Source organism: Oryza sativa, chromosome 1 (genome assembly GCF_034140825.1).
Source record: "Oryza sativa Japonica Group chromosome 1, ASM3414082v1".
Lineage (NCBI taxonomy): Eukaryota > Viridiplantae > Streptophyta > Magnoliopsida > Poales > Poaceae > Oryza > Oryza sativa.
The window spans coordinates 1,142,116-1,153,196 of record NC_089035.1 but is presented as its reverse complement, the minus strand read 5'-3'; positions in this window follow the sequence as shown (position 1 = coordinate 1,153,196).

The following is an 11,081-nucleotide window of genomic DNA, read 5'->3' as shown; positions in this document are numbered from 1 at the left end:
TGCAACTTTTGTGATACTACTGCATGTGATCATAGTTTTCATTTTACAATGATTTTGTTCTCTCAGAATACAATTTTCACGGGATGAGAAGCTTTTTTTAAGCGATTGAAATGCAAGGTTACTCTAGTTTGCACCACAAAAGTACTATCAAACCTAACAATCACCGTGTTTAGATTCAAATTTTTCTTTAAACTTCCAACTTTTTTCATCACATCAAACTTTTCTACTCACATAAACTTTCAACTTTTCCGTTACATCTTTCCAATTTCAACCAAACTTTCAATTTTGCCATGAACTAAACACAGCCAATATATATTTATTAATATCTATTTTCCAGTTTCTGGACTTCTGTTGTGTACTGTTCAGTCGCATATACGCAAGGAGGATTTGACAATGAGCAAAACCCTCCATGTTGATCTTCCAACAAGGTGTTGAACGACCAAATAATACTGGAGCTGTATTCTCTGGAGTCTTAACACCAAAGAAATCAACTGTTGCACTGATGCAAAACCCTACCTGATGTGGTGCATCCGTGTCCATCAAGTTCTCTGGCATATCTAATTTTGAGCAGGTATCTCTTTATACTTCTATTTTTCTTTATTCCAGGTTTCACTATTATTCATTAATTCTGATTGATTGTGCATCACGCTCCATTTTGTGGCCTTGTTTAGTTCCAAACTTTTTCTCCAAACTTCCAAATTTTTCATCACATCAAAACTTTCCTACATACATAAACTTCTAACTTTTCCATCATATCGTTTTAATTTCAACTAAACTTTTAATTTTGGCGTGAACTAAACACACCCTGTATATGGTTCTATGTGCGTCATAGTGTTACGAACCTGGAGGCTTTCAACACAAGGCATGTTATGTGGGTATTAACGTTTAAGCGGAAGGGAAGGAACGAGAAGCCGACGCAGGCACAGTGATATCGCAAGGATTGGATTAGTTCGTCAGAAGTTAGGTGTTTTGTTTAGGAGTTTGTTATTCCCTTTTAATTAGCAGATTAGTTCCATTGTAAGGCTATGGTCCCTTCTTTTTTCCAATAAGATGAAGATTAAGGTTTTCATGGCACGCTTTTCAAACTGCTAAACGGTGTGTTTCATGCGAAAACTTTATATATGAAAGTTGTTCTAAAAAATCATATTAATCTAATTTTCAAGTTTGTAATAATTAAAACACAATCAATCATACGTTAATACCACCTCATTTTGTGTAAAAAACTTAATCTTAATCTTCGTCTTTAGAAGAAAAGAACACCACCTATATATACCATTCGATCAGAGTAATGAAGTAAGCAACAAGTTATCCCTAAATTCTCGTTGTTTCCACCACGGATCCAAGGCGACGAGGTGTGCAGCCTCGCCGTCCTGTCGAGCACGGCTACGCCCTACGCCGTTTCGGCCCAGTTCCTAACATCTTGGTATCAGACTTCCACGATCCTGCTCACCAACACCGCCGCCGCGCCATGACAACCGTCACCAACGTCGGCGAAAACTGGAAAAAGGGTCTCGCTAAGGTCCTTGATCACCTTGACTCCATCCGGGGGAAACTTTCTGACCTGGACAACCAGCAGGAAGCGCATCACATTGCGATCCAGCGCCTGGAACGGGCTGGCCGCGAACGTCATCAGCACCCTGGCGACCGTGATGCTGATGGGGACCGCGACAGCGACGGTCGCCACGGTGATCGGCCACCGCGCTACCACAAGATTGATTTCCCCAAGTTCGACGATTAGGGCGACCCGCTCCATTTCCGTACGCCGGAAGAGGAGAAGGTTTGGCTCGCGTCTTACCATCTGCTCGACGCGGCACGCCAATGGTACATGTGCGTCGAACGTGACCTGGGTACCCCAACCTGGCGTCGCTTCTCCGACCTTCTTAATTTGCATTTCGGATCGCCCCTGCGCTAGGCGCCCTGGGCGAGCTCGCCGCCTGCCGGCGTATGACTATGGTGGCTGTCTACATCGACCGCTTCCTCGACCTGCTCGCTCGCGCCGGTCCCCTCATTGAGGACTAGCAAATGGATCTCTTCACCACCGGTCTCCAAGAACCGTTAAGCATCGACATGCAGCTTCAATACCCAACCACCTTGGAGGTCGCCATGAGTTTAGCGCGTTCCTATGAACGCCGTGAGTTCGCCATGCGTGCTGCGCCATGCCGTGCAGGGACGCTTGGGTGCTGGCATCATCATCGGCTGCGCCTACCTCTTTGCCTCTCAGATACGACATCTTCAGTGGGCCAATCGTCCGCTCAGGTGGCCAGCCGCACGGTTTGCCGTCTGACGCCGCCGGAGATGGATGAGCGACGGCGGAAGGGGTTGTGCTTCAACTGCGATGATCCCTACACCCGTGTTGATGAGAAATCCGCGCTCGGCCGATGGTGCCGGAATTGTGTTGGCGCGGACTAGGTCGACAACAGCAACGGCCTAGGAGATCTTCTTAGCTTGCAGGTCCAAATCTTGGTGGGATGCGGACGTGCCAGTCAGTTTGACCCTGCAACTGACAAGATATACAAATAGCAGATACCATCCGATAGCGATAGGGTTTTGAGCTATCGGCTATATATCCAATGTAGATCTTGATACTTGAGTAAATAAAGACAATTGGCTGATAATAATAAATAACAATGTAAATAGGGGTGGGCAGAAAAAGACCGAACCGAAAAGACCGAGACAGAGACCGAAAAGACCGAGACCGAGAAATTCGGTCATCAATTCGGTCCTAGGTAGTGAAAGACCGAATTTTATTCGGTCAATTCGGTTAGTCTCCTCGGTTAACCGAATAGACCGAAAAGACCGAATTATCAAAAAACGTCTAAATGCAACCTACAATCCACTATGTTTAATAGGATTAAACTCTAATTTTCACATCTCTACTTCTTCTAGGCATGCAACCTAACAAGAGTCTTTACTCATAAGTGCTTATGAAATTTTTTTGTGATTTTTGTGTTGAAAATTTCCATTATTTCTTTGCATATATGAAAATGTTGTTGAATTTCGGTCAGGACCGAGACCGAGACCGAAAAGACCGAGACCGAATTTGTCGGTCCTAACATTTTTGCGCTGAAATTCGGTCTTCACTTTTCAAAGACCGAAAAGACCGAAAGACCGAAGACCGAGACCGAAATTTTCGGTTAGACCAAATGCCCACCCCTAAATGTAATCCAGTAGAAACCAATCGGCTAATAATGAGATGATAGAATATGCACTGATCCGAAAGGTTAAATCATACGTCGGCTGGAGGTCCGATGTCATAAAATCCACAAGATTAGATTAAACAGTGAAACCTTTGTTATCATTGGCTAAATCCAACTAATATGTAATCCTTGTAAGCCGATGCAACGTTTAGATAACTCATCGGCTGAAACCCCGATGAAAACCTTATTGGCAATCAACTATCAGGCTAGAGATTATGGTTCTAAGCACGACTTAGTAGATCAAACTTAACTGATGCAGCACTAAGTATGAAAAGAAACATAATATCTAGACAATCAAGCTCTTGACTAATTTTTAGGGTGATAGATGCCTTAGCTAATCTAATCTAATAAAACAATTTAGCCGATACCGGCAGAAACCATAAAGCTAGAGACAGCCGATAGAGCTAAATTGAGATACTAAAACTAGATTACTAAGACATATGATAAATAGGCAGGCAAATATATTAACCAAACCGGAGCAACCCAAGAGGTTGAATACACTGATGCAGCCTTGAACGACGCCAATGTATCCAATACAATTGTCTGGGCCGGCGGAACATTGGACTTATCCCTTCGCCAGAGATCGAAAACCGATGCATCCCCGCGTCAGGTGCCAAGTTCCGCCGGATGATAAATAAAAAGTAGAAAAGGTAAAAGGTGGTCTCAGGGGTGGCAGTGGATGGTGGTGGTTGTCACTGGCGGCAGCGATGGCGGCGGATGGGGAGGCCGCAATGGCAGAGATGCAGGATAGAGAGGGGGATGGGAAAGATGCCTAGGCAGCGGCGGATGGCGACGGTGACCTCGACGACGGGGGCGCCGGCGGTCCTCCCCCTTCGGGAGGAGCTAGGGTGACAGCGGTATCAGGAGAGCCGGAGGCGAGGGAGGGAAAATGATGGGGGCCGTCACGGAGGAAGCAGTGCCAGCGAGGAACGTGCCGGTGCCGTGCAGGGGATGCAACGCAGGACCGTGCCGGTGCCAGTGCAGCGTCGTGACAAAGGTCGGCGTAGGAGAGGGAGGTGGTGGTGGCGACGTCGACGAGGCTGGCCAGATTTGGCCATGGAGAGGTGTATTTGGCCCAGTTGGATAGCTTGGAGAGCCGGTTGGAGAGGCTGTTGGAGGGCATTTTTCTTCCACATTTGCTAAATTTTGTCTTGGAGAGTGGTTTGGCAACTCCGTTGAAGATGCTCTTACTTGCAAGCTATATCTTTGGTGAGATTCCTATGGATGTTTTATATACTGCATTAATTTTCTCTAGTTATGGGCCCTACCTCTAATACCCCACATGAACTAGTAAGTTGGTGTTTTTTTAATGAAGATGAAGATAAAATTAACACGCACAAAGAAAGAAAGATATTAGCGCATGATTGATATACTCATAGAACGGATAAAAAAACACTATTGCATATGGATATACTCAAATTCTGATAACTCTCTCTCTCTCTCTCAACTCTCGCATGGAAAACATGTGATATCATTTCTAAAATCAAACACGTACTCTAATTATTCTTAAAAAAAAAAAGGTAAAACCAACATGGTTCCTGAGTTTCACGGAAATTAGCTGGGATACTGCTGGACATAAATGATAATTCAATATAGTCATAAAAATAATGACATGAAATTACAAACAACTATGGTCAAGAAATAACTCTATACCGTGGCAAATATATAATTATACTATTTGTTGACTCCATTTAGGTAGGAATAATTTAATATGAAGAAGGAAAAACTATATCAAATTTCAGCAATTTTTAATGGCTCAAATCGTGCTAATTACACTAATTTTGTTGGTGAAAAAAATATCTAAATCAATGGGGAATAAGCAAAACATAAATAAGCCCACAATTAGAAGCACGACCCTGCCATATATCTTTTTCACACCGCGACTGTTAAGTGCACAGACCTACGTGGTAGGCTACGGCTCAAGTCGGCGTAGGTGCGCTGAGAGTCGCCGTATTCGATCAAACGGTGATGGTCTGTCGTGATTTAGATAAACATAGCCATGCTGAATCCCTGACCCTACATTATTCCTCTTCCTCTCCCCTCGACTTCGTGAGCAACACCACGAGCGAAGCTTCCGCGCGGCTAGTTGATTCTATGAGCACCGATATCGGGGAGAACAACATGCCCCCCCCCCCCCCCCCCCCCCTCGCCAAAAAAAAGCGAATTGGGTTGAGGCGGAGGCAGATGGGAGGACGAGCCGTCGTCCTCATCTTTGTTGTCGTCAACTTTGAGTTTCCAAATGGTTGCCTGATTTTTTTCCTATTTTCTATTTGAATTGTTAGGATCAAATGCTAGCGAATGCAAGAAAATACTTGAAAATAATTTTGTTGGCATTCCCATCTATGCGTATGGTTCTTTGATCTTTATTCAATTCAACTGAAAGTTCAATTTATGTGTTTCTATTGGGATATATTGGAATTTGCACAGGATACGGATGGCGATCTCGTGTAGTAGAGTCTGCTTGGCCAAATGAAAAATCGCGTACCACACATATAAAAACAACGACGGACAAAAACGTTTCGGAAGTCTTACTTATTTTTTAATTAGGCATAGATATAGATATAGATTTTGAATTGTAAAATTTCATTGGAATACACTCGTAAGTTTGTTTGTAGTAGATTTTTTTTTTCATTTCACTCGACAATTCCAATACAATCTCTCCTTCTCCACTCTCCCTAACATCTTTATCGTTTTGCTTATGCATATAAGCCAAATTTTGTATTTTTTATCATAGTTTATTTTGCAACATTTGTTTTTCAATTGTTAAGGACATGCACAAAAAGTTTTACCCATATTTTTTTTAGTAATAAGCGATACGAACAAGCATAAGTATAATTGAAAAGATGGAGTCATCAATCTAAGTAATATATAAATGCCGAAATTGTTACTTTTTCTAGTAATGCTTAGAATCATAATCTCTAGCGTGCTTTTTATTGCCAATAAGGGTTTTATCGGGGTTTCAGTGTGGGGACACCTGATAAAGTCATGGTGCCCTACGAATACGTAACTGCCCAGGATGTTCAGTTATGCATGAAATGATATAAAAGCATAAACTTCAATTATACAATACTTAAGTCACTTAGTTCACAACAGAACACAAATACAAACCATTACATATATGGCCTACAAAGCCTTATTTCTACAAACAGATAAACTGCTAGACTCCACCACAGGAACTGCCTGAGCGTAGAATGACCTAGAAACCATAGCTGTCCCACTCTAACGGATCAACATGATCTTCACAAGCATCCTCCTCCTTATGATCTGAACCCATTTATGAGTACAAAAGGTACTCAGCAAGACATGCTTATGATAACAAATACAATAATTGCAATATAAAACATGCAATATTAAGAGCTGGAAGGTTTAAACCCTAACCTTAACAGTTATTTCATAGAGCCTATCTTAATAAACATTTGATATAAACATCACTATTGAACATTTAATTTAAACAGTAATAATGAGCATAAAAATATAAATGTTACTTATAAATAACTTGAATAGACCATCAAGTAATAAATAAGTTAACCATATTAATTAATAGCCATTTAGTTTAACTTGTGCCCATAATCTGGAATCACCCATAGACACATCTCCACTAATCGGGAGCACGGCGTTTTCGAATACTCAACGACTCTGTAGCGTCTGCCCAGCTTTACCTACACGATACCCATAGCTGGCCAGGCTGAAAAGTAACAAGGTGTAATATTGCTCCATATATCTCTCCCTTCTGCCTAGTAAGTTAAAGGATGCTCGAGATGTTGCTCGGAGTGATCCAGTCCGAGGTGTGTGCCAACCTACCTCCACATCCACTTACCATTGTTCGTTACTCGATGGGCAGCCCAGAACTTCATGGGCCAATAGGGCAGTTCTGAACTCTCGGGGCCCATCGAGCCCACATATATAAATCATATAAACATGAACCATGTCACTTTGCTTCACACACTTGAAAGCTAATGGCCAGTACACCGAAAGGCATGCAGAAGTTTAATCAATTAGAGCAATATACGGCCAGGTTCGATAACTCGATCGTGTGGATGGCGAAACTATGTCATTCTTATTGACATAAGGGGGTTGATTATTATATCAATTTTAAATAAGAAATAGCCATAAATATATCCATATATTCAACACGACCATAAACAGGTCCATAAAACCAAACACATGAACTCTATTATGTGTACCACCCGCTCACATGCGGTGCCAACAATTCTCAGCATATAGCCATAAATAGTTCCATAAGCATGTTTTCATATGCAGTAATAATATCCATATTAAATCAATAGCATGTTAAATAATTAACCATTTGTTTAGGTGTTTCTCAAATTTTATCCTAAGTTTGTTATACTCTAAGGCTCATTAAGGTGTTTATAACAACAACAGAAAATATAATGCAATAATAGTAATATAATTAATTTAAAAGAATTCGTGCAGTCTATCGTACTCCAAAGGACGAGTACGCTACCAAAATAACTCTCTAACTACTGGGATTAAATTGTTCAAGGGAGGGTGCATGTCTTGCAACCTTCGGGCTCGATGTAGTCGTACAAACCGTCTCCTCCTGGCGCGGAGATTTCACTTGCTCCGACTACCGGACCAACGTCAGTGCTTTCTATTTACGCAACAATCATCACCATAATAAATAACAGAAAAGCAAAGATAACCAAAAGAAAATAGTATCACAAACTGCAACAATGGGTGAAAAGGATTTAAAGAAATAATTTTAGGGATTTTTGGAATTTCGGTGAACGGCGTACCCTAGGGCTAAAATTAGGGTCGCGACAACGGGTGATCGGATTGCAACGAAACTGATACGGTTGGATTCGGAATAATTCTAGGAGTTTGGAATAGGTCTCGGATTTTGATTTCGAGCTCAAACGGATGGTCAACTTGATAGGAAAATAAAAATGTTTTTTCTTATTTATTTTTCAACAGGAAAATCAGATTTCCTATTCATCTCGTTCTGTGCACGGGAGCCGGTCGGCAACTCCCTGGCGCCAGCGGTGAAGATGGCCGGTTTTGGGAAAGGGGGCGCCGGTTTTGCGATCTATAAGTCGAGCCGATTCCGTTTTTGTGGTCTGCGGCGAGAGAAGCGCCGGTGGCGAGGCTGGCGACGGCGGCCAGGAGCTGGAGACGGCGGCGGCCATGGCGACGGTGGTTCCGGCGAACTCAGGTGAGGGCGGCGGATATGGTGAGCATCAGTGGAGCAAGGGGAGCGTGGTGGTAGCGGCGGCTCAGCCTGGGGAGGCCGGGAGCGGCGGCGCGCCGTGCGGCTGGAGGCGGCCGAACAGAGCGGCGACGCCGGGAGGCGGAAACGGCGGCACTCCGGCGTCGGATTGGATGGGAAAACAGAAGGGAATGGGAGTACTCGGCACGTCAAATCCGTTTTTACCTTCAATTTCAGAAGATTTGCAACGTATGCGACGAATTTTGAAGCTCTGTGAATGGCGCAAAATTAGGGTTTCGGGGATTTTTCCTCCGGTGATGATGATTGAGTCAGCGGGGGTTGGTGCGGATTTGAGGAGGTGAAAGAGGTTGAAATTGCGCTTCTTTTGCCTCCGGTCTTGAGCCTTCTAGTTGAGGAACGACGGAATTATGGAGGCAGGAAGCTGGAGGTGTCGTCCGGGCATTCGTTCGTCGTTCGTCCTCGTGTGCGCGCTTGCGAGCGTGTGGCATGCGCGGGCCGGCATGAGCTGGGCTCAAGGCGGCACGGGTTTGGCGCGAGGCAGCACGAGCTGGCTCGGCCTAGCCGAGTAGAGGAAGAAAGAAAAGGAAAAACAGAGAGCGGAAGAAAAACAGAGAAATAGGGAAAGAGAAAGGAAAAAAAATGGAAAAAGAAAATTAAGGTGGAAATAGGGAAAAGGAAAATATGGGGAAGATTAAAATATATAGAATTCGACATTCGGGATAGAATTAAATTTGGATTCAAAGGAATTATTTGAAGGATGATATGCACTTTGCGACAAAATTAAACGAGAAAAGAAACATCAAAAATAAGTATGGAAAATAATATTTTAAATAAATGTCTAATTCGACGGTTATATTTTTAGAGAATCAAAGCAAACTAAATCGGTTTTAAAAAGTTGTCAAATTTTAGGGCTGTTACATTCAGCCAATGAATTATCTGAACGTTGCATCGGCTTATAAGGATTACAATTAAGTTGGATTTAGCCGATTGCAACAAAGGTTTCACTGATTATCTAATCATTTGGATTTTATGACAATAAACCTCCAGCCGATGTATGTTTTAACCATCGGATTAGTGTTTATTCTATCATATCATTATTAGTCGATTGGTTTCTACTCTTATTACATTATCACCAACCGATTGTATTTATATCATTATCTACATTGGACATATAGCCGATTGCTCAAAACCCTATCGACATCGGCTAATATCAGCATCGGTTGGAATTACCCCCCATCGACTTGTCAGCCGATCGGCTCTTTGATCTTCAATTTTTTTTTGCGAGGCTGGATTTTTTTTTCTTTGATCTTCAATTTATATATCTTGTAAATTGCAAGACAAACTGACTAGCATGTCCGTATCTCATCAATATTTTGGACCTACACTGGAGCTAAGCAGATCTCCCTGGACGTTCTGTTCGTCGACTTAGTTCGTGCCAACACAAATCCGGCACCATCGACCGAGCGCAAATTTTTCATCAACAGGGAGGCATGAGGGAGAGAAAGATCAACCTCGTCGGTGCTCAGGGGTGTGATGTGGGAGAGGAAGCTCAAGGTCATCGCTAGCGCCAGTAAGAGCTAGCTCCTGTTGGAGTTGGAGACTTGTTGAAAATGTTTGCCTAGTTTTCAGCTCTAGATCTGAAAAAAAAGAAACCCAGTCACCGGCCATTCGCCATCCCCAGGCATGCCGCCGGTCGCGCGTCGTCTCCACATGTGCCGCCCGTCGTTGTCCCGCCTGCTGCCGCCGCCACTGCTGTTGCCCGCTGCTTCCCGCCGACGCTGCCTACCGCTGTAGACACTTCTGCCGTTGTCTGCCACCGCTGCCCGTAGATCGAGAGGAAGATGGGAGGAGGAGAGAGAACGGGAGGAGAGGAGGTGTGGAGGGGTAGTTGAGTGGTATTTTTGTGTATATAGTCTAAAAAGTTAAATGGTAGTGGGTCTTTTGGGATAGAGTGGAGTTCTGGAGCAGCATTGCTCCACCCCCTAGTTCATTTTTTAGGAGTAGCTCTGTTAACTCCACTCTAAAAAATGGAGGATCTGGAACGTTTGGCCCAGTTCCGGCTCCAGGTAAGTTGGAGTTGGGAGCTAGAGGTGTGTCAAACGGGGCCTAAACGGTATTGAAAGTTAGACGGTGTTACATATCCGGTTTCAAAGTTTGAGGGTGCGTTTTAAACCAAACGAAGAGTTTAAGGGTGTCAAATGGACTTATCCCATGAAAAAAAGAGGGAGTTGGGAGCTGGAGTTTGGAACTCTGCCTCCCCGCATGGGAAACCTGGTAGTTTATTAATGCATAATTAATTAAGAATTACCTAAAAATAATTTAAAAATGAATTAAATATGATATTTAAGCAACTTTTGTATAGAATTTTTTTAAAAAATATATTGTTTATTAGTTTAAAAGCGTGCACGCAAAACTCAGCTTAGGCCTTGTTTAGTTCGTGAAAAGAAAATTTTTGGGGTCATATCGGATGTTTGACCGGATGTCGAAAGGGGTTTTTGGAAACCAATGAAAAAGAAAAACTAATTTCATAACTCGCCTATAAACCGCGAGACGAACATTTTGAGCCTAATTAATCCGTCATTAGCACATGTGGGTTACTATAGTACTTATGGCTAATCATGGACTAATTAGACTCAAAAGATTCATCTCGCAATTTTCCCTTAACTGTGCAATTATTTTTTATTTTTATCTATATT